The 24,443-nt window shown below is 48.9% G+C and overlaps 1 protein-coding gene across 2 annotated transcripts in view; it reads left to right on the forward strand.

The window, feature by feature from the left end:
* The first annotated feature begins 5,226 nt into the window (after positions 1-5,226).
* Positions 5,227-24,443, forward strand: part of HDAC4 (histone deacetylase 4) — a 256,523-nt gene continuing 237,306 nt past the window's right edge. Inside the window, exon 1 of one of the 2 annotated variants that reach the window (XM_077659443.1) lies at positions 5,227-5,681. The gene's annotated coding sequence lies outside the window, so the exon portion shown is untranslated. The remainder of the gene's footprint in view (positions 5,682-24,443) is intronic. The other variant, XM_077659445.1, reaches the window with a different exon arrangement.

Consider the following 24,443-nt stretch of genomic DNA (forward strand, 5'->3'; position numbering starts at 1 on the left):
GAGCATACATTATTTAAGTGTGTATTCCAGTATAGGTCAGATGTGGAGGTTAAGCCGAGATACTTATGCTGGTGTACCTGCAATGAATTAAAGGTATATCATTATATTTTTCTTTCTAGTAACAGACATAATTATGGATTTGTCAGAGTTAAGCACCATTTGCCACTTAGCGCACCAATTTTCTGTTGCATGCAGCTTAGCGTCCAGTTCTTCTTGATCAGATAGCAACCTAGGAAGCCATTGGGGCACCTAGGTCACACGACCTTGCAAAGGTGTTGCAACCAGCCCACTATGGTAGGTGGCAAGCAGGTTAATTAATGATTGGTCGCTCGGTGAGAGCATCCTGGACCCCACAAGGTCCACCGCCTGCCATCGCAGGGCAGTGGCACATTGCTTACCACTGCTTCAGTGTACCAGGAGAGGTATGAGGACTACCAGGGATCTATGAATGAAAAGAATGACCTTCTGCATATATGGGAATTAGCCCATTACACTATCGTGTCATACCCTTAAGGCTGAGCTTAAGTGTCTCCTCCAATTGTTTTCCTTTGTTATGTAATTTCATATCCAGCATTATTAAAAATCAAAGGCCATCTACGTGGGCAACGTTTTGATTGCTATGGTAATCATTTGTCTTGTTTTAAAGAGTATAGTTGGGTAGACAATCTTTTTATGCATTTCTAGCATTTGGTGTTCAAGCTGCAGGTTTCAAACCTTAGTACAGTAGTGCATGCGGAGGTTGATGACCTGTTCAAACGACGAGCTGCAAAGGCACCTTCCATCCTTTTGGCCTATTTTTTGGCTCCTAATTTTTCATTTTGTGCCTATAACCCTATATCCAGGAATTTTTGGAGTTCTCTATCTATTGCAGTTGAAATAAAGAACATTTCCTCCCATTTTACATTGTTAACGCTACCTCTGGATGTAGATTATGTATGATTCCACTGTGAGTTAATGTTTCGATTGGTAGACAGGGTTCAAGAGCTGACTACAAAAGCTGCATACATATGAAGTAGCATATTTATCCAGGATTATATTGTTCCAATGCCGGATACTACACTAGCTAACTCTGGTATTTGCAATATAAAAGTAGTAGCACTGTGTTCTATTTTCTATAAATGTGGTTAAGCATCAGAAAAGCATTTTCAGGTTGCACCTGTATCTTTGTATGTAGATATGCATGCCTGACAGTAAATACAGTTAACATCTGATAGTGCTACCTAACTGGAACAGCCAAAATCATTTTTTCAAGATATGGTGTTTATGGTAGGAGATAATTGATTAGTGCACTTTTACATGCTAAGGTAACACTACGGATCTAAGATAAGGCTGTAAAGGACTCCATAGTAGAAGCCTCTAGATCAATTTGGATGATTGGGATTCTTTAACATATGCTGAAAAAATAGTACACGAGCATTTTCGCATACCGCTGCCATCAAAAGGCAACTGTCGCAGCTGTGAGGAAATTCGCACTCAACTATTATTAGTGGGTGGTTCACAGTATAGAATGTGCTACAAAAAATTTGCAATATATTAAGCCTTTTACTTATCTGTCCTGTGATGGGGGCTTGTACTTGGAAATGAGCGCTGATAAGCACAGTAGTGTGCGGCCATCTCTTTGTGCAGAAAAAGCAAAGTTAAATTAAAGACAAATGAACTGATGTGAATGAACAGAAGTTAGCTACACTGCGTGCTTGCTGTTCTGGCACCAGATATGTCCGTGTAACTGCTCTTTCTAACAATACCGTGCATGTAAAGAAAGTTAGCTTTTCTTAGCAACCAATGAATCCATGAAGCACCTACCTCTTACTGCCACTTGGAGGTAGTAACTAGTTGGGTGTCAGAGTTAAGCCCTTGCTGTAGTACAAAAAAAAAAACTCAAAAAGCAGATAATTGCCAATTTACAGACTCATACGCGACCTTAGTACTCTATAAGGGGATCAGTAAAAAACCAATACACAGGGGTTTAAGATAAGGAAACACAGTTTTATATGGTTTTTCTCCACACGTCAGCAAGAAGTACTCAAAGAACCAAACTGGCCACAGAAAACACAGACACAGAAACAGAGGACACAGAAAACGCAGAGACAGAGTAGATGGTAGAGGCCTCATATGGCTTCTACCATCTACTCCGTCTCTGCGTTTTCTGTGTCCTCTTCATTATATAAGTTGTATTGGCTGATATACTCAGCCAGAACCGAGTTAACACTTTCAAGTTCAAAATTGCGCATTTGCGCACTGTGTGCAGCCATATTACTAAGTTCTGCCAACTTAGCAATCATCTGCTCGTTGAGGTTCGACATTTGGTGTAGGTCCTCGGCCATGGAGACGCCCAACTGTTGCAGCTCTTCATGGGCACCTGTATGTGAAAATGGGCATGTGAAAAGTATCATATGGCCTGTACATTATGACATAAAATGCCTGTCATTCCAGCTAAGCCCCTAGTAATTTTCTAAAGTCATAGCCTTTTTATCAATGATGGCAGGTATCAGAAAACAGAATCAAGTTAACTGCTAATAAGGTGGTTAACTAATTTCTTCTAGTTAACTTATCTATAACAGTTAGGTGTGTAGTAATCGCCAGGTAAGTTTTTAGAAATTCGACAACACGATTACCATCAGCGCTGTGGAATAAATTAAGCTACCTCGCGCGCCTTTCAAAAATCGCGTTTTTGACTCGTGCACTGCGACGCCCACCAGTACACATCATCTCGCGACGCACGGACCTTCGCTCTCCATGACTGATTTGGAGCAGCGGCGAGAGAGAGAGAGAAAGCACTTTATTTGCACCCGTCAGAGAGTATGGGTGAGACGCAGCTCCCCTTTCACTGTCTGCCTCCCCCCTAGACGTCAGCCGGAATCAGTTGACTTCCGGCGGCGGCCTGGGCATGACCGATGACTTGTCGCTGTACTTGTTCTTCCTGGCTATGGAGGGAGGATTCCCACGACTCTCTGTTTCCGTGTCGACCATGTAGCGCTGGGCAAGCCCACAGCATGTGATTTAGGGTCGCTATGTCTTCACAGTTTTTGCAAATTGGAGAGTGCACCTCAGGATGCCATTTGTGTAGGACATACGGGTTTGGAAAAGTACCCGTCTGCAGTTTTCGCCAGATTACTTCTTCCTTCTTTGTGAGAGATGTATGGGGGGGAGGCAGGGTTCTCCTCCCGATTCTGTAGTGTTCTAGAATTTCAATGTAAGTGATTAAGTGTCGCTTTTTGGACAGGGAGTATTCTGCCTGCGCTGGGGCCCGGTGTGTGAGTGCTCGGGCGACCTCGTTGGCGATCTCGTTCCCTGTGAGTCCACTATGGGCGGGTGCCCATATTATGCTAACTAGGTCGTTAGGTACGTTCTCCTTGCCTGCTTGCAGAATTTTACCGGCCTCTTTGGACATTTCACCGTTGTCATAGGCTTTGATTGCAGTTTTAGAATCGGTGATGATAATTCTAGTTGATGGGTTTGTGATTGTCAGGGCAATCGCCGCCATCTCTGCCTCCTCTGGTGAAGAGCGTCTTACGCTACAGCCTGAGATTAGCTCGCCTTTGTCGCTCACTACTACTGCAGCGTAGTGGCCTTCTGGGTACCGCATCGGTGTACACAACCCCTTGTTTTTGGAGGAGGGAGCTTTGGAGTCTTTGGACTGCAGCCAGAATACTACAGGCGGAAGTATCAGCCAAGCTGGGGCGCTAGGAGTTTAAACGATGTTGTGGGACGGCGCGGCACCGTTGGCAGTGATCATGGCACAAGCCCGCAAACATCGCGAATATTACAAGGTGTTGTTCTTGCAAAGAATATTTCGGTACAGGCGCATGCATGTTGTAGTCACGAAAGATGTCTAGGCCTCACGAGGAGGCGCTAGAATAACCACTTCTGAGAACGCGTACATCCATCGCCTCCTCTAGCACCTGACCACTGTGACCAGCCTCCCGCATTGGCGCAGATAGATAGACAGATAGATAGATAGATACTTGAGGCCTTGCCCTTTGTAACGGGTGGGCACCACTAGGTTGGGCACCCGACCAAAAACAAAAAAAAAACGAGAAGATGGAAGCGCACAAGGAAAGAAAGAAAGATAAAACGCACAAAAGAGAAAAAGGAAGAAAAAAAGATAGGGAAGTTGCTAGCGCCGTCTCTTAACAACCGTCCGCAACTTAGGGCACGGCGACTACAATGGGAGAGCGAGCGACGCCGCAGGCATCTTTCTAGAGGCGGCAATGGTACATCTCACAAACTTTTGCTGCCGGTAGACGAGGAATTCGGAGTAATTTCGTTTCGGCGGTGCCCTAGTGGTTTGAGCATTCGCCTTGCAAGAGGGAGGTGCAGGGTTCGATCCCCAATGCCAACCCACGTGATACAATGGGTGAAAGCTTTCCGGCGTTCCCCTGGCCTTGTGCTCGGCTTCTGTGGGCAATGCAACTATTTTCATCCCACTTTTGTAACAAAAAAATCCTTGTGACATGGCGCTCTTTGGCAGATTCTGTCCTTGGCATACCAGAATTCATCACTGTCAACGCAATGCGTATAAAAAGGTGAACTATTTCAACATGTAAATGCATCACTTACCTCCTCCCTCTGCCCTATCCAGTGAATTGTCAGTGTTGGATCGGGGTTCGGGCTGGGCTCCTGTTCACATATAAACAGTTATATGGAAGGTGCTTTAACTGATGCGTTTTAAAAAATGATAAAAAGTTTGTTGTATAATGACCACATACCTGAGTCAGTAGGCTTGATGTCCAGTTCAACTTGGGAAACCGGAGTTTGAGATGGCGTGTTAGCAAACTGCGCAAAAACCATGCGTTCATAAAATTGCGAGCACCTCGTGATATCAGGACAGAGTGCTAATCGTACATAATGTATTGCAACATAGTAATTTAAAAGCTGCTAACTTGCCTCGCTGTTTTCTTCGTCGCGTTGGATCACGGCGTCCATCTCAACCACGGCGGTTTCAACGCATACGCTGATGACCAAATATCTGTTGGGGGCAGACGACAGTTCACAAAATATGCATGACACTGCTGTGTGCAGTCCTGTGTTTTGTTAGTTTGGCAGTGTTTTTTTTTTATTCTTATACAGAAAAATTACTCTTTTCAGGTGGTCTGTTGAATAATCGCGGCGCGGTAAATGCGCGCAGACGGGCGCGTAGTGTGTCTTTCTAGCTCCAGATGGCGAGACGCGCGCAGCCCCGGAGCTTACACCGACACTGCGCCGCTGGCGCCCGGCGCAACTTTCGCTTTCCGTGCTTCCCCTCCCCCGCACCTAACTGTTCGAGCGAAATCCTCCGCTCTGACGAAAATATCCCCCGCCCGTAAACCCGCACCCAATTGTGCCGTCGCTCACTGTGTGTTCCCGTGTCCGCAACAACATTCCTTCAGGATCAAGGACCCCCGACATCGCGTGCACCCGAAGCACGCGCGAGGTCCGCGCTAGCTGCTCGCCAGAGTCCCGCGCACCGCCCGGCAAGTGAGTCGCGCTAATGCGGCGCGGACACTTGCTGTTGCTCATTGGAACGGGGAAGTTGCCCAGCACGGATGCACCAAGGTCGTAGAGGATTAAAGAGCCGCCGCATCGTTTCGTATCGAGCCGGATTCGCCGTCATCATTCCGTCGTCGCACGCCGCGGTGGGACCGATCGGCGCGGGCTCGACGACGCCGGGCCTCGGAGGAAAAATGTAACAACGAAGCGAGGTGGGTCCCGCCGACGACAGCCGCGCGACTGCTGTTCTCGCTGACTGTCGGCAGATTGGCGCCAGAGGGTAACAACCTCTGCAAATGCAGTACGTTCCGACGAGCAACGCGGCACACTTTCCCACGACCGGATATAGATGCATACATTGCACACGACTGGGCGCTTCACTCCTAAACTTGGTTGCACAGATTCGCTTGCCGCGTGTAAAATTTTCAAAATTTTCTTCAAGACAATTGCAACTGTAGTACAGTCACTGGCTAATTAAAACCGCGATTCTCTGCTTCTGTGAACATATCAGAGAAATACACTAATCATGCTGTATATGCGCGGTAGCTGTTTAGCAAGCTATCGTTTATTGGGTTTTTCTTTTCACCTGCGTTTTCCACTTTGATTTGGTTCTAGTATCGAGTGATGTATTATATTCTCACGCATGAGTTCCTTCCGCAGTAACACTTTTTTCTCATGTCACGCCGGTACGTTAGTGACAGCTGTCCGAAAGCACGCATTTGCATATGACTATAGTTAAATTCGAGTAATTACAGCTCAGGCGGCCGGCTTCTCTCTTGCCCTGTATGTATGCGTTCAGCTCACGATGGGCACCTGTCATAGATTTTGAGTTGATTTCATTTTACGTGTTGGAAATATTTGTGGTTTGCTGTGTTGTTTCGTTATGTGAGCATTGACCTCCATTTGAGCTCTTTGAATTCTCTATATCTCCTGCACTGTCTTCCTAATAGGTAGAACCGATCATTGTAATAATGTTATGAAAATCTCATGTAAGTTACATTATCGTTATGTTGAATTGGAGCGTGACATGAATGTTAAATATTAACAAATAACGATATATTATATACGTATTAGTTTAACATTCAATGTAAACATTACTCAAATGCTGTGCTTAAGTGTTATTATAATGTTAAAAACCAATAAATAATGTTTGTGGTAACATAAACATTAGTTTAACGTGCTGAATAAACTTTGTTTTAATATAGTCTTCTGCTCATTATTATAATGTTTGAATCACAACCATAGAAGAACATTACGAATATGTTACAGTCGCTGGGTCCCAGAGATTTTCCCACTGTTCGTACAGTAAAGTTGTTTTTCAACTAGCAGTACTTTTCAACTAAATCTCTTCGATTGCGCTTGCCTTATATAGTTATATTGCATGCATAGCCCCATTATTTTGCTAGAAAGCTTTGCTTATTATCCATTCGCCAGTACCACTCATGGTACATCCCCATGTAGTGAATATATAAGCTTGGCTCCCCGGTATGTTGTGTGGTGTATGTTTGGCTGTGATTGTGGGGCTCAAATAAATGTCGCCCTCGTTGTTATTTCTTGCAAAGGGTTAAATTGGTTAGTTGTGAACCTTCACAACTGGCGTGCTTGAATGCTCGTGCAGGGTTGCTTTACCATTTTCGGGAATATTGAATGTATGTTGTTTAAATAATTAATTAATGTTATGAAAATATTTTTCTAGTGTTTCAGAAACGTTAGGAAAAAGACATTAAGGACATTCATATAATGTTTGACCAGTGCTTAAAGCCAGGGTGGGGGGGGGGGGGGTGAGACACCCCATCCCCTCCAATATTGACAAGGGATCTGAGACCCCCCCGGGCTGGAATGCGGACTGCTGGACTGCGTGAATCCGAAGCAAGCCACGATTTTTTATTCTTGCCAGTGGTGGTCGAAACATTCCTTCGCTATCGTGTAGAAAATTTCGTGCGATTTTTAGTAAGAATCATTAACATGTTTTCTGAAACCAGAGGCGGTGAAAAATGCAAAGTTGACAGCACCATACAAAGGGTTGAAGAGAAAGGGGAAACCCGTGCCCTCACGCCACGAGTCAGCTCCAAGGCCACACAACAACAACGAGTACGCTGGCAGTGCGCGGGAATCGTTTGTTTCAGGTCTGTGGCATAAACTGAGCTGACAACGACCTTTGAAAATGGGTTCTGACCTTCGTATAGAACGATGTGTAAAACAGGCCGCCAGCCACTTTCTCTCTCTCCCACTTTATTTCCCTCTCCAACTGTTCTCGAAACACTCGAGACCCCCTTCGATGGAGCAAGACACTGTGTTTGACCAAAAGAGAAACGTAACATTATTGTCATGTTTGGTGCTACCTGGGAACTTTGTGTCGAAGGCGTGTATAAAGCGTAACCTCCACAACCTCAAGCATTGTGTGTGCAGTGTATACGTGTATAGTACGCAAAATGGCCCGCCGCAGTGGCCACAGCTGCTCAGCTGCAGGTTCTTTTCCTCCTTCCCACCGCGTCCAGCCATGGACGGGGGCTGAGTCAGTGCAGTGGCTACTCCGTTCGTTGCCCTTTGCCAGTACGTAACACCGCGTATACTACAGTGGGGGATTGGCCAAGAATCCGGACGCGTAGGAATTAAAGCTGATCAGAAGGATATAGAATTTTGCAATTCCGCTATTAAGATTAAGAACACGGTGGGGATAAGTTCAGGATTGGGTTGGATTATGGATTTTTATGGCGCAAGGGAAGGTGGGGTCAAAGACCGATTTTCCGAGCATTTCACCCCTTACTAGCCGAGCGCCAGGCCAGGGGAAGGCTTGTACCCATTGTATCACCGGTGGGTACCCGGCGGCACTGGGGATCGAACCCCGCACCTCCCGCATGCGAGGCGGATGCTCAGACCACTAGGCCACCGCGGCGATGGGATAAGTTCAGCCAGCCTCTTTGGGAAAGACGTGAAATATAATTTGAACTGACGTCCCCCTGCATGCTGAGCACCGGAAGGATTTTATTGATCAGAGAATTGAAAAGACCGTGTAGATTGCACATAAATGAACTGGGGTGCGTGAGAACGAGGCTAGTGTACAGCCATGGACAAAAGTCTGCGGGATGCGGATTCGCGAGGAAAAAAATATATATATTTCTGCGTTGCCTCGCTAGACACTCAGACGGTAGTTTTCTAGCAGATGCAGCACGCATGTGCCGTCACTTTTCTATGCGTTGCAACGATCTTGTATTCCAAACCGCGCCGCAATATTTTTTTTTTCCGCGAGTCTGTATCCCGCAAACTTTTGTCCACGACTGTATATACGCCAGGAAAAGGGAGAGGGGGGAAGGGTTAATGGGTAACAAAAGATAAGCTGTGATCGGTGCAAGCGTGATTTATGTAACCTGAGGTGTGTGTGCGCAGTCAGAAACTGAAACCGATAGGTAAGAGGGATGTCATTCGGAGGGATGGATTCGGATGGGGAACTCGAAGGAGTATAGACACATAATTTTTGTGGCATTTTTTCTTCCCTACAATGATGCGGAAGACACTACTACGTATGAATCACCGCGTGATATTCGCCTACGACCGCTAAATAATTTAAATCGAATTTTTTTCTGCCATGCTGTTTATATTCAGTCGGGTTCAACAGCCGAACTACGACTGTGACTTCAATGGGTGCTTTTGTGTCACGTGAGCCACGGAAAAACGTCGATATAATCGCTGCTTTATCGTTTTAATTTACAGAAGAGCTGAAGCCAGCCTTCCTCAAGAGTCGAAAGGACGAGTGTGGAAACAGCGATTATATTGCAGTTTTTATGCCTCACGTGACCTGTAAGCACATGTTGACGTCATAATCCTCATTCGGCTGTTGAAACCGAAAGCGAAACAACACGAGAAAGAAATGCGATTATAAATTACGATCATGTATAATTATGCCTTAAACACCATTACACACAAGAAAACGCGCACCGAAAAGTTGGGTGTCTGTACTCCTTCAGGGAGCCCAATGTACGACCGAAGCGCTCCCCGCTTCAAAAGAACAAGGGGTCAAAGGTTGTACGCAGCTGGGCCAGAGAAAAACGCCGATTGGACAGATGTACCGTCTTTGTCAAAAATAACCAGGTGACTTGGTCTGCTTCTCAGCCGCGCAGTGAAGCCTTTACGGTGCCCCCTGTAGACCAAGGAGTATCGAAAGATAAGGGCAAGGGTTCTCCTTACCTTGCACTGAGAATTAGAGCTTAAGGGGCAACTGAAGAGGTTTTCGAATTAGACGAGCTTAAATGGCCCGCAAGCGCAGCATGCGAAGTCTTTCTGGGCTGTCATTTGAAATGGTCACGTGATCGCCGGTTAAAACAGCCACGGGTTTCAGGCTTCTCCGCAGCGCACATCGCCGAGAGGGTGGCCCGCACCTAGGTGGCCCACCTGCCTCCTCGGTTTCTCTCTTGGCACCACCTGCCAGAGCCATGCACGTGATTTTTCGGTCACAACGCCGGCGCCGGATTTTCTGGGAAACGGGGCCTTTAACGCTATCGCGTTAAAAAATCCTTCGAGAAGCAACCTAGGTGGGCCAAACAGGTCACGTGACCGTGCGGCGTCATCGCAACCTGTCCATCGGATAGTGAGCAGACTGCCCACGAGAGACTGCTCGGCCAGAGCAACATGGGTCGCACAAACCCCACCGGTGGCAACACCTGCCATCGCAGGGCTGTGGCGCCACTGCGCCAGGAGCGGCAATGACCAATTCCGCATCTATGGACACCCGTCGCGGTGGCTCAGTGGTTAGGGCGCTCGGCTACTGATCCGGAGTTCCCGGGTTCGAACCCGACCGCGGCTGCTGCGTTTCGATGGAGGCGAAACGCTAAGGCGCCCGCGTGCTGTGCGGTGTCAGTGCACGTTAAAAGATCCCCAGGTGGTCGAAATTATTCCGGAGCCATCCACTACGGCAGCTCTCTCTTCCTTTCTTCTTTCACTCCCTCCTTTATCCCTTCCCTTACGGCGCTGTTCAGGTGTCCGCCGATATGTGAGGCAGATACTGCGCCATTTCCTTTCCCCGCAAAACCAATTATTATTATTATGTTCGAACCCGACCGCGGCGGCTGCGTCTTTATGGAGGAAAAATGCTAAGGCGCCCGTGTGCTGTGCGATGTCAGTGCACGTTAAAGATCCCCAGGGGGTCGAAATTATTCCGGAGCCCTCCACTACGGCACCTCTTCTTCCTTTCTTCTTTCACTCCCTCCTTTATCCCTTCCCTTACGGCGTGGTTCAGGTGTCCAAAGATATATGAGACAGATACTACGCCATTTCCTTTCTCCCCAAAACCAATTATATTATATACAAATATTATTATTATTATTATTATTATTATTATTATTATTATTATTATTATTATTATTATTATTATTATTATTATTATTATTATTATTACGTGGTCCTGCAGTTCGGGACAAGATGATGCGTCTAAGAACCGTAGCTTCTGACAGGTATATCATTTACTATAAATGGACATTAAATGCCATCGCGTCATGCCCTGAATGTGGAACTTGTTTCCCCTCCATTTTTTTTCTAACAATATAATGGGGCTGTGCATGTGACCTGTGGCATGCGCGACCTAAAAGATTTGTTGCTAAGTGCTGCTAGTTGAAAAAAAAAATTTGCTGCAGGAGGAACGCTGGGAGGACTTCTGGCGCACATGCTTGAAATAATATTGTAATGTTTTATTTTTACGATTCAAACGCTGTAATAACGTTTAGATCACAGTATTAGAACAATGGCTAGTTTGAACAGTAACGCAATGTTTATTGTACAATATGTAACAATATTTGTTAGCTTTTAACTTTATAATAGCAATGTTCAGCTATAATAGAGCCTTATAACGTTATTTGTTAAAAACACCTTTTGAGGGGAGTATTCACACTCTATCCTCATGAGCACATAGGCCAAACAATACGCTTCTGCACGCATCATAGAACCGACAAACTTGCGCGAAAGTTGGCTAGTCCTTTCCGGCGACTTTCTCATTCTCGCGCCATCTTCCGTCGCACGCTCCGCGCGTAATTCTGTTCAGAGACGGCTATTGGTTAGATTGTTTATGAAGTCACGCAGCTACCATGGCTGCAGCCAGTCAGCAGCCTCGCCCGGGAGGTCAAGAAGCTCCGGCGTCTGCCTGTACGAAACGCATTTTAAAAAAATATTTCTGTAATATATCCGTGAAGCGCCGTCCTTAAACTTACAAGAAATACCGCACCTTTAGTGGGAGCCTCTTTAATTTATAGCATTTAACTAGCTTTCTAATGAAACACGTAGCGTTGCTGCATGCTATATTACAGAATTTCAACGTTATTTTATTGTTCGTCTCGAGGCGGATTTGAAGCGCGGGAAACGCTTCTGGGCGACACATTCGTCCCGAGAGATCAGCCGCAAGACTTTAATCGTTCAAACAAAAAACGCACTGCTTACACGGGACAGTCCGTTGAGAGAGCCTGCGGCCCGTGTAAGTAATCGGCTGGTGCATATAGCCGTTTTTACAGACGCTTCCCAGCAAAATGAAAAGGCAGCCCTCGGCATTTACTCAATGGCTCTCGATTGGAGTTACTCATTTCGGGCCTCAATCTATACCCCTATTTTTGTAGCCGAGTTTCTGGCCATTGAGGTGGCCTTAACCAGGATTCCCTGCAGTATCTCTCAGGTTATTATACTTTCAGACAGCCTTTCCGTCTTGACAACACTCGAAAAATCGAGGGATACCCCTATGAGCCGCTCCCTTTGATTTTTTTCTTCCACCACATATTACAGAAGTTCGTTTTCACTGGGTCCCTGGGCACTGTGGCATTGTCTGTAATGAGAGGGCTGATTTTTTAGCTAAGTCCGGCCTTGGGGGACCTATTGTCCCAATCGTACCAAATACTGTCTTCTTGACTGCAGCACGCTTCCAACGGTTCCAGCGCCTCCAATACTTGAGCCATGAGCTTCTCCTTGCTGTAGCGGAATTCCTTGGAGAGTGCGCATGTGCACTTCGAGGAAATGTGGGGTGTCCATGACCCTCTTGCGTTGCAGAATACCGCGACTAAACTTCTATTTATGCCAATCAGGGTTATCGCTGACCAACCTTTGTGAGTCTTGTGGCGAAATAGAGTCTATAGATCACTTTTTCCTCTTTTGCCGGCGGCTCACTTCAATCCGTAGAACATACATGGAGATCCCCCTCGCTCGACTGGGGCTCCCTCTATCTATTCCGATACTACTCTCCTTTGGGGCAAGCGCCAAGGGGTATGCCTTGAAATCTGTGTGCGATTTAATTCACGGGTATATAATTGCATCAGGTCGATCCTTATGCTAAAATGTGAATTCACGGCTTTTACATTTCCTTTTTCTTTCACCTTTTTTCTCCAAATTTGCGCCTTATTCACAAAATTATCCAAATAATCCACTCCTTACCCATGTGTGTATGTGTATCAACAATGTACCCTGGCCAATCCCCCACCGTGGGTACGTGCCATTCAACCAGAGGCCATCATCATCAATCGGCTGGTCAAAAGCCGTCATCAAAAGCCGTGCATATTAGAGTTGCAGTGGCAGAGCTTTGCGTGTACAATGCCCGGCACAGTACAACCACATTACTTTTTGAGCCAGAGCCTGTCGCAGGAGGGTTTGCCCCCTCTTCGCATTCTTGGCTTGTGCAGGTATTGCGCGGAGAGTCAGGCAGACGTCGTAGCTTCTCATCTGCGTCTAATTCATTGGTGGACTTTGTGAGTAGCCTCTGTGCTGGACGAAGGCGAGCGTCGATCGCGAAGTTCCCCTCCTCTTTGCCCCGCACTCTCGCGCTCAGTGCAGCCTGCAACACGCGGTATGTGTGTTCGGGACTCACTTCGCGAAGTATTTCAGGCATGCCGAGAAGCTGCGCATTTAGGCGCCGTTCGAAAGTGCACACAGTTTCATGTGCGTACTGCCCCAGGCCATTAGCAGGTGCAAGACGTCGTGACGACACTGGGTCTACACTATGCATTAGAAAGCCTCCTTCGAGGTCTACCTGGTCCTTCGTTCTTGAGCTGTATCCGAATGTAATTCTCGGCGCATTGTTTGGTCATAATGCCTCTCTTTGGAAGTGGTGTAGCGGGTCCGCTATTTGACAAGGGGGAAGTCCCCTTGTGAGCGCAGTGCAGACTTGGCGGTGCCCCCCGTTGCGGGCCGAGCCGCGGGTGCGAGGTGATGGGATGTTCCGCGTAGCGCCACTCTTCACGCGTGCTGAGCACAGTGGTTTCGTTATCAGGTAATGCGGACAGCGTGGTCCGCCGCATGCAACGTTGCGAGAAGACGAGGGGGGGGGGGGGGGGGGGGGGGGTCGTCTCCGTAAGATGCGCGCCAACACAGGGAGAGGCGGGAAGAAATGGGAACGGAGCGAAGGCGCGATGCCATGGGCTGAACGAAGAGAGAGAAAGGAAAGAGGGGGGGGGGGGGGGGAAGCGGGCCACAACATTGTTCGCCCGTGAGTCACAGCCTCGCAGCTGGGTCGATGATGGGAGCGCGCGCCCTGGGTTCCTTCTTTCCCTTTTTCCCTCTTTCTGTTGCCCTTTTCTCCCGCCGACTCCCTCCGGGCCTCCCGGGAACCGGGCTGACGACTCCCGCTCGCTGCGCAGATATTTTGCCTCTTTGCCAGCTGTTGCCGTCGTTGCTAGGCGTTTTTAAGGAGGCACTGGCAGGAACCCTAGAACAGGAAGGTCAAGTGGGGCGGCCGCCTCCCCCCACCCAGCCTCCAATTGCTTGCTCTTGGATCAGATTTCTGACAACTGAAACACTTCAGTTCTAGGAGTCTTTTAATGCAAAGCACAGTGGGGCTGGGCTGCTTGGCTTCGTAGCCAGTTGTAAAGCATTTCGTATGAGTAAGCTAAACCAGTCATATCCCAACAGAAGTTGACTGTCTGACCCGTGTACATGATCATGATTACCAGAATTTAAACAACTATGCACAAACCTTTTTAACCAACTGATCACTCCTCGTGCGCACATCAATAGAGCTGCCCATTTCAGTTCGTTTTATATTGCCGTGAATCTTTGCACCATTTGATCGTTCGCATTCAAAACCGCCGGAACACGGCTTTATCATTGAGCTTTGTAATGCTAGATGCAACCAGACTTATCTCCGTTGATCGTGGCCGCGTGCAAATGCTTCTACATTTTTCCGGATTGTTGTAATTGCTGGTGGTTCTTTATCTCGAAGGTTCCTTGCCAGCTTTACACTGAGCGCGGCCAAGAACTGCATGCAATCAGTTCAATGACCACCCAGTGCGCTTGTGACTATTGCCGCCGCCGAGTCATTCAGTTCTTGGTGGGCAGGAGTCAGCCCCTTAAACAGTTTCTTTTGAAGCCTTTTCGTTGTGTTCCTGACCGCTGGAGTGTCGTCAGCACAATGTGACAGTTTGCATCAACCTTTGAGCATTGAAAAATAAAAATTACGATAATATAAAATTTGTTATGTAAATGAGCATTAAATAAATAAATAACAAAATAAACACGAAGTCCCCCCCCCCCACACCCACACACACTCAAAAAAAAGTTCCGGAGTCCCTGGGCACTGGTCTTTTAATCTCGTCCTTTTGACATATGGAACAATGGACAGCAGCGCTCAAGACCTGGCGCGTTCTGAATTGTTGATGCCTCTGGAGAGGGATTAAATTACAAATGCAGACTGCGGGGACAGTTGCGACTTGTACACCTTTTTAAGAACGGCTGGAGGAGAGATGCGGCGGTTGCGTTTGGGTGCAGTGAATGCTGGGGTGGTTTCTTATATAGTCAGCGGCACACGGCGGCGGTATTAGGTTTCATCATGAGGTGTGGCTGCGCCATGAGCTGAGAAAAAAAAAGACTTCATAGCGTAATGAAAAGTTACTGGACGAAATTTTCTTATAACCGCGAGAACCTAGCATTACTTCCCGCCTTTGCGCACTGGTTTGTGCTCGGAGGTTGCGCAGAGTTTACGTGGTGTGACGCTAAATCTGAACGCACAATTTTTTAATGCCGTTCTCCGGTTTGCGCACAAGTGGTCTGCGCTGACTGCAACGTCAAAGGTGAACGCGAGGCGCTCACTGATTTTTCGCGTGCTTGTGTTTTGATCACGGCGCGATTTAAATAGCAGGAACAAACCAGCCAGATCAAGCTGTCCATTCTACAGTGGCGCTCGCCGTTTTTACGATCACCGAAAGAGGTCCCGGGAATGGCTTTTACAAGGACATTCTGCGCAGCGCACTCTCCAGGAAGGACACTGGCATTAGCTACATTTAATGGTGTTCAGCACTGACGAAACTGCGTACCGTGTAGGTTCATCCGTGCATGCGGCCCGCGTAGCATATATGAAGAGCTTGAAAGTTTCATCACTAGCTGCGGTTAACTGGCGCGCGCGCGGAAATGCCCGTTTCGAAACGAGTTGGTCGAGAACGCGGATTAGGTGAAAGAGCCGGCAATGTGCAAATGTTTCTCTCATTTTTTTCTCCCTCCGGGGCCTTTCGATTTATTCTTCCTTCTTTTTACCTTGCTCTGTATTTGTAAAAGCTTTCTGGTGCATTCTGATGCATTCCGAAATCCTGCATGAAGTCTCGGGTGCGACTCCCAGTCACAACGTACGTGTATTTTGACAGAGGCAATACGAAAAAAAAAAACTGTCGTACAGCGTGCGTGTCTCGCTGCTTCTCAAGAAATCCAGGTCCCCAACGCAGGCACCCGAATTTCACCCGCTAAGGCATTTTTTAAGACGTACTATTCAAAATTTCCTTGGGGTGCGAAATCCTGACCGTGCAATAGAAGGTTGCCTCTCTCAAGAACTGACGAAATCGGGTGCAAGAGACGTGTCCGTACTCTATGACGGCAAAAGCTGCTGACTGTGGTCGTCAGCAGCTTTGAGAACAACAGATAGATAAATATTTATTAGCCTCCCCCTCTCTGATTGTGTGGTCGTCAGCAGCTCCTCTGAGAACAACAGATCGATAAATATTTATTAGCCTCCCCCTCTATCAGGGGAAAGGGGAGGCGGGGGAGGGGGGCGTGAGAAGTGTAATCTAGGCATTAATTCCTAGCTTGCTTAGTATCTTCGCATTAATTGCTAAGTTTATTCGCATTAATTAATACAGCCGTCGCGGTGGGTCAGTGGTTATGGCGCTCGGCTGCTGACCCGAAAGACGCGGGTTCGATCCCGGCCGCGGCGGTCGAATTTCGATGGAGGCGAAATTCTAGAGGCGCGCACAACCTGTACACATTTCTTGCTGTGTAAATATTGTATTGTGTGAAACGTGGCGCGTGGCTTTGTGTTGGTACGTGTACCGAGCTGTACTCGTAACAGCAGCGACAGCCAAGTAGCCGACACGGCTGTTGTCGTCCCCGCACGCGTGCCGCCATTATGTGTGCAACCAGAGAGAGAGAGAGAACAAAACAAAAAAAGTATCTCAGCGCAAAGTTTTGGCCCTCGACCAGCTGCGCACGGACCGGCGCCACGTGCCACGGAGCGAGAGGCAAGAAAGGAAGAAAAAAACAGAGAGCACAGGCGACAACGGGTCGAGGCGCGCCAATCCAAACGCGAGCGCGCCTCTGTGCGAGGGAGGGAGGGAATCTGGGGAAGAAGTGGAACAGGGAGGGACCAGACAATGCAAACTAGGGGACGCAAACTGGACGAGGGGGAGACGGAGGGAACAGAGCGTCCCTGTACCCTATATATCGAACGGAGAAAGAGGGGGGAGGGGTATCCTGTAGTACAAGCGGCGCTCGCGCCCACGGTTCCCGGAAATTCGTCCCGGGCCGGGCCCTGGGCGTCGCAGTTCGCCGGAAGCGGTGCGTGTGTGCTCGGCGCGCTGGGGATCCGCTGCTCTCGAACGCGGCGTCCGAAGCGCTGCCGGAGCTATGCAGAGAGAGTCGAGTGGACGAACCTCGCGGGTTTCTTAATTGTCGGTCTGTCCGCAGCGTCGCCTCTGTTCTCGCAAGGCTCGGCGGCGTGCTCCAACGAGGCGCGCGCACGTACACGGCGTGCCGGACTTGAAAGAAGGAAGGTTCGCGGGGACAGGCGACGATGCTTTGCAGCCCAGGGCGGTGTGCAGCGTTCATTAGGTTGGCACGCGGGGCCGCGTAGATTACTTTTCAAGAGGCAGAAATGGAGGGGGGAGGGCGGGGCTTTAACGACCTGGTCGCACGGTTGAGCCCTCGAAATGGCTGCGCCTGTTTATTATTGTTTTTTGTAGGTGTAAAGAGGAAAGGAGAAGGAATGGTGGTGGACCGCGCGAACGAACTTGAAGGGCGTGGAAAGGAGGTACCGCTGTTATTCGCGGGGGATTCAAATCAGATGTGTCCGAGTACGAAATACCGCAAAGATCCTGAGGTAAAAAAAAACTATTTGGATAAAGAAAAATTGGCCGCCGCGGTGGCTCAGTGGTTAAGGCGCTCGACTACTGATCCGGAGCTCCCGGGTTCGAACCCGACCGCGGCTGCTGCGTTTTTGTGGAGGCAAAACGCTAAGGCGCCCGTGTGCTGTGCGATGTCAGTGCACGTTAAAGATCCCCAGGTGGTCGAAATTATTCCGGAGCCCTCCACTACGGCACCTCCTTCTTCCTTTCTTCTTTCACTCCCTCCTTTATCCCTTCCCTTACGGCGCGGTTCAGGTGTCCAACGATATATGAGACAGATACTGCGCCATTTCCTTTCCCTCCAAAAACCAATTATTTATTATTATTATAAAGAAAAATTGGGGCACGACAAGAGAAGTCCGTATGGCGATGTCAAGGAGGGCGGGAGGCCCTCAGCGGGAGCTCGTGATGGAAATCATGGGGAGGAAACAAAGAAGGTGAATGATGCCTCCCTCCGGGCAAATCCCATAGCCTGAACTTGGTTAAAAACGTTTAAAACGGCAGTCTGAAATCTGTTTGATTCCAAACGTTTGATTTCGAGCATTTTTTTTTTCTATTTGCGGCTTGCCATAGAATGGGGCGAAGCTGAGCAGTGAATGTCTGAACCGTTTGCTCTTAGGCTGATCGGTTAGTCGAAAGTCCCCTGCGTTGATGAGGGATCGTCGGAATCGTAGTGAAAACGCGTTGGACATGGGAAAAACAAACAAACAAACAAGAACGAGGTTTCGGATGATGCTTCCTGTTTGAGCCTATGCTTGTAGGCCGTAGGTGTTGTAGCGTGCGCTGACGCTTTTTAACGTGAATCCACCCGACCTGCGTGATCCAGGGAACGCCGAACAGAATTCTGGGCATGTTGTACAGCACGGCTACCTTCGTATTTTGGGCGGAACAAGTTAAGCCTCTGAACGATGAAACGGTATGAACAGCGACGGGATACATCGTTGTTCCGTTACAGTTTACGTTTGATTACAAAAAAAAAAATACGTTTATGTTTGATGCGTAAACCACTAAATTCAGGATAGTTAGCGTACAAGTTGTCATGTTGGTCTTTAATCTCAGCCTTTTTGACTTCTTGCCAAGCCCGTTCCTTCACGACACGGTCCAGGTGCCCATCCTTTCTAAAACTGCTACCACGCCTCTCCTTATACAGTCAACCCAGATATGCCGAATTCGAAGGGAATCATGAAATAGTTCGATATATCGCTAATTCGATATGTAAAAAATAATGGTAGGTAAGCTTATTAGAATACAACCTATAGAATGCATTGCACCCACGCTATAGTGTCGGAAGTGCTGGCAGCGCACGGGTCGCTGGGCGTTGTTATGCATAACCTGCTTGGCACCGAAGCCGCAGCGGAAAGTTTTTTGGAACTAGCCTACAACGTCTAATCATGTTACCAGTGCATTATAGCTTGACTAATCTCTCGTTAAAATTGCGGTACAGTTGTCTTCCGCAACGCCTTTGGCAGCGAAGCGAGCAACTTCAGACATCGCTGCGTTTAGTTAGTTAGATCGGCTTCAACGCATGGCGGCGATGTGGCGTATGTTTATCGCGCAGATACGCCATGTTGATTTGGGTTCTTATGTTGTTGACACGTGCTTAATTTCCTGGCTCATGCTCACTGAGCGAGAGGTGTTTCTTGGACCACGCATCAGTTGCTAGTGCGCTCTTGTCCGTCCTGTGCTCCCTGTGGTTTTCGGGTTTTTTTGCGCGCCATTTTTAGATGGATCGGAAGGCGGCATACCTGAAGGTCGTCGCCAGGAGGCACGAAGCTTGTTGCTATCCGGGAAACGCTTCACTGCATCTGCTGCGAGGGCTAACATTTATCAATACGCCACGTCCATGCGGGCAGCCTTGAAACTGGACAGTGCTGTGTGACGTAGTAGCTCGTTTATTAAATCTGTAGCCAGTATAGTTTGAGTCCAGGAGGGTAGCAGTTTGGGCCTGTTGGTCGGTCGAGATGAGGTCTAACGAGGCTCGTCCCGTCCGCTGTCATGGCCTTGTATAGAAACTATTCAGACGATGTCATCCGCCTCGTCACTGCTGAAGCCAGATTGACTGTTGAATTTCAAGTCGCAAGTCGCCATGGTGCCACGAGCTTCTTGGTGCTGGGTCTTGTCTAATAATGACCGCACCGAAATATAAACGAAGCAGCTGGCTGCAGATACCCAACGAAAGTCCCCTCGTCACGTTGGTCATGCTCTCTGCCGCTGCTTTGCAACTGCACGGGTGGCGCCAATAATGCGCCATATATATGCGCGCGTGTACGTTCGATCGGCATTCTTGTATTTCGACTGCGTTGTGCCAAGTCGCGCCAACTTGCTGTATCTGCCGTAGCGTGTTGGCATAACCTGGAGTGCTCCCTGTCGAGAGTGAGTTACGCCAAGTTTGGAACTCGTTTGTCATGTGGTATGAGAACGGTACAGCATGATCATATGCACGTAACATGAGCCAGGGCTTTTTCAAAAATATTTCATGCTCAAAAATCGCTAGCATGTGGTGTTTAGCGTCCCGGAGCGACACATGGTCCACGAGGAGGGCTCTGGAATAATCTGGACCACCTGAGGTCCTTTAACGTGTTCTGATGTCCCTACAAGTAGATGTATTCCCTTACCACTTCCAGCACCTCGCTGCCAACTGAGAACTGCTGATCCCTTAATTGCTAGACTGCTGAACATTACTTTGGTTTTTTGCGGGGTAATTTTCAGACCCATCCTTCTGCTTCGCCTGTCTGACGCATTGATATTGCTTTACAGTTCGTCTCCTGGGTGACTTAGCAAGGCAGTGTCATCAGCGAATGGCAGATTACAAAGTTACTCTCCATTAACTCTTATCCCCAACTGTTTCCAATTCCGGCCTCGGAATACCTCCTGTAAGCAGGCAGTGGATAGCATTGGCGAGACCGGCAAGCTATCTCAGGAGGCGAAAGAGCTGATTAAGAAACGTTAAACCGTAAAAGCGCCTAGCCCTACAGGCGGAACTGGCACAGCTATCAAAGTTAATCGATGAGCGCAAGGTAGCCGATAAGGAAGTCTAATGTGGAGAGAATCGAGCATGCTCTAAAGGACCGAGGCAGCCTAAAAGCAGGGAAGAGGAAACTAGGCATAGTTAAAACCAGATGTATGCGTTAAGAGACAAGGTGGGCAATGTCATTAGCAATATGGATAAGATAGTTGAAGTAGCCATTGTAATCCGAACGTTAATGAGAGAGACGATAGAGCGCAACACTGCGGGGCATCCCGCCAATAACGAAAGAGGAAGTAAATGAAGCCTTAAGCCTGTTTCACATGGTGCGACGGGAACGGAAAATTACGGCCCGGTCGCACTGTCGTTGCGACGGTAATCGCAGCCGCCGTTTCACACGACAATGATGAATTCAGTCGGTGCCGTCGGCACCCTAGCGTCGGTGCGGCCTTTCAGTGGCCGAAAATTCTTCGGCTGCAATAAATGTCAAACATCGTGGCAGGCGTTGATTTCGTAATCATGGGTAATAATATTGAGCTGTGATGTATTCTTAAGCTCAATAAAACGTTTTCGAGATTTTCCTGTCATATCGCTGAGCTCCTCTTGGCTGACTACTGTGGCCGTCGCTGCGACCGCACCGACGCTGCGACAATGCGACCGACTTGTTGAAAGTCTGTCGCAGTGGCCCTGCGACGAGAACGACGCGCATTTCTGTCGCACAGCGGCAGAAATCGCACTGCGCTGCGGCAACAATCGCATCATGTGAAACGGCCTTTAGAAGCAATGCAAAGGGGGAAAGCGGCTGGTAATTAAACAGCAGATCTGTCGAAGGATGGAGGGGAGATAGTGCTACAAAAACTAGCCACCCTGTATACGCAATGCCTTAAGACCCTGACAGTTAAGCTTTCCTCTTGCCCTCCTCCGGATGGGAACGACAGTTAGCAGTACGAAGAGTACTTCAGGTCTTCGTCCGGCGACACGTTGCCGGTTGGGGCAGTAATTCCAACTTCTCAAAGCAAAACTTATTTATTAAAGACGGCACTGACATAAAAAGGCAGGTGAGTAAAAGGCAGTTTAAAAAAAGGCTGTTTACAAAAGGCTGTTAAAAACGGCCGAGCTTGACACTCGGCGCGCTCGTCCGAAATCGTTGTTTCCCACGGGTTTTAAACCCTTCGATACTTGGGCGGAGCTTTACCAAACCAGCTCTCGCCCAATCTGAACCAATAGCCATGCAATGTACACGTGGGCGGAGCCCAGTGGACCCCGCTCCTCCTGGAACGTGCAGGGCGCGTGACTCCGCGTACGCAGCTCGCTGCATGCACATTCCATCGATTGCCACGCATCGGATTGACAGCTAAGGAATGTCTTCCCCAGGTCATGATCGCTCCTGGTAACAGGTGCGGGGGGGGGGGGGGGGGGGGGGGGGTGTGGCATTGTCCCCGTGGGCTGTCGCGAGCCCAGTGGAATGCGCCGCTCGCTGCATGCGCATTCGATGCACCGGTTGCCACGCGTCGGGACAGAAAGGATTAGTGCCGCCTTTCACCCTAAGCGCGGGCGACACGCCTTGACGTACATTCCTCGATTCCCCCTCGGGCATGACCGCTCCTGGTAACAGGTGGGGGGGGGGGGGGGGGGGTCCCATCGGCCCTGTGGGCTTCCACTTAACACCTCCCCACCAAGAATGTTGGGGGGACACTTGCTGTACACCCAACATACCGAAGCCCACAATAGCGCCAAGAATGCGGCCTTCTACAACATACAAAACGCGCGAAAGCAAAAGGGTCCGGGCCCCCACTGGCCGTTGTACCAGCACAAAAAAAAATACACTTCTACATCCTACTAACAATTGGAAGAAGAAAAAAACATGCTAGGGAGGATACCTTCAGGCATGCAGACGCCAGCACAACTCTTAGGTACACATTTCAGTTAACAGGACGACAAGCACAAATGAAAACCTCTCGTAAAAGCATTACAAAAATCGCACAAGCAACGGCATGTAAATAAATACTGAATGAGGAAACATTCAATCAATGCATAGCTTCATGAAGTTGCATATACACCGCAACGGAAAACAGTTCACACAGAACATAATTAGCACACTGGCATGAGACTGTCCGATCACTTTCAGAGTCACTCTTCACGTTCCCCCACTCTCACTCACTGCCCCATCGTGTGCTCGAGCCACAGGTCGTTTTCACACTTATCGCAGCCTGGCATTGGCTGAGTGGGTTAAGGCTAGATACATTCATTAGGCGTTCGTAGCTAACCACCAGGATCGAATACGCCGCCCGGTCGCATAGAAGTGAAGATTACTTGATGCAGCGTGCACCATTCTGGCATTTTTCCTGCTCTCCGGTTGCATTGCTCATCTTCTACCTCGGTGGAGCCGCCGACAGTCTGCGCATATGGGGCGCAAGCTTCCGCGAACGGCTCAAAATGCTCATATCGAGAGGGCCTTTTAGAATGTGGCATGGTCGGCTCATTGCATTCATCATCACCGGCCTCTAGGTTTGCGACCCGCCAGCTGCGCAGACCCGTAATGAGATCGCAGCATGGGTCGCGGTTCGCCGCTGTAAGCGGCATTGTAACTTTGCTTCTCTCAGGGCGTGGAGCAATTTTACCGTCGTCGCTGCTGGGACTCCACTCATCTTCCGCCCAACTTATCGCCGCGTTAGACGAGTTTTCCGGCTCCAAACAGTCGCGACTACCCAGCTGTGGGGCTGGCTTCTCCAACGTAGCTGTGAGTGCTGGGCATGCTGTTTGCACGCACTCGCCGCTTTCGCCAAACGCTGTCTGGCCTACTGGCGCTTCTACTGGCAACAACGTGTCACACTGGGCAACCCGTCCGGCAAGGCAGTCCGTGCCGTTTCGCTCATCAGCGCCATTAGACTCACTAACCACATGCCCGGCTATCTCGCAACACTCGGTCTGCACAGTATGACCACTGTTCGAATTTTGCCCAGGCACGTCCGTATAACTCACCTCCACCCTGGGAATCAAGGGCGGTTGGTATGGGTAAACACCCGTGTTTAACTGCACAATGTCTGGCTCCTCGACGCTAACGACAGCTCCGCTGTTTGCAGGAACCCGTGATTCCTCTTGTCTGTTCTCAATAGGAACGGACTGAACTACGCTGCTGCTGTCCTCTTTATTCGACTCATCTATCAGCATTTGATCAGCGTCCTTGGCAATGATACAGCACGGCTGATCGTGTGCCGGCTCCTGCAATACACGCGCTGCTCTCCGCGAGCGTTGCTCCTCTGCAATCCTTTTCTTTGTCTGCCGTAGCTTCTCTTCGGCTATCGCTAGCTGACGCTTGAGGTCTCGAATAATGGCGTCACCTCTCTCCTTTTCTATGGCTCGCTCGGCCTCTGACATTTGCACTCGCTCATGGCCATACCCATAATCACAGTCATATTCACTCTGCCAACTGACTGTAGCCATTGTGGCTTATTTTGTTCTAACCCTACGGCTCAAGCACTCCCGAGGCAAGTAAAGTGAAAATGGGGAAACTCACTCCGTTGTCGGGCGGTCGGTCATGGCACTTGCTTCGTGGCAGCAGCAGGTCACGTCCTGAGGCGCAGAAGGGTGGCCGGAATCTGTAGCTCGCAGCAGGCCCTTCACGTCCTCCCGGCCTTCAAAGTCGCCAGCCGCCGGTGCCGCAG

Source organism: Amblyomma americanum, chromosome 3, assembly GCF_052857255.1.
Source record: "Amblyomma americanum isolate KBUSLIRL-KWMA chromosome 3, ASM5285725v1, whole genome shotgun sequence".
NCBI classification, from domain to species: Eukaryota; Metazoa; Arthropoda; class Arachnida; order Ixodida; family Ixodidae; genus Amblyomma; species Amblyomma americanum.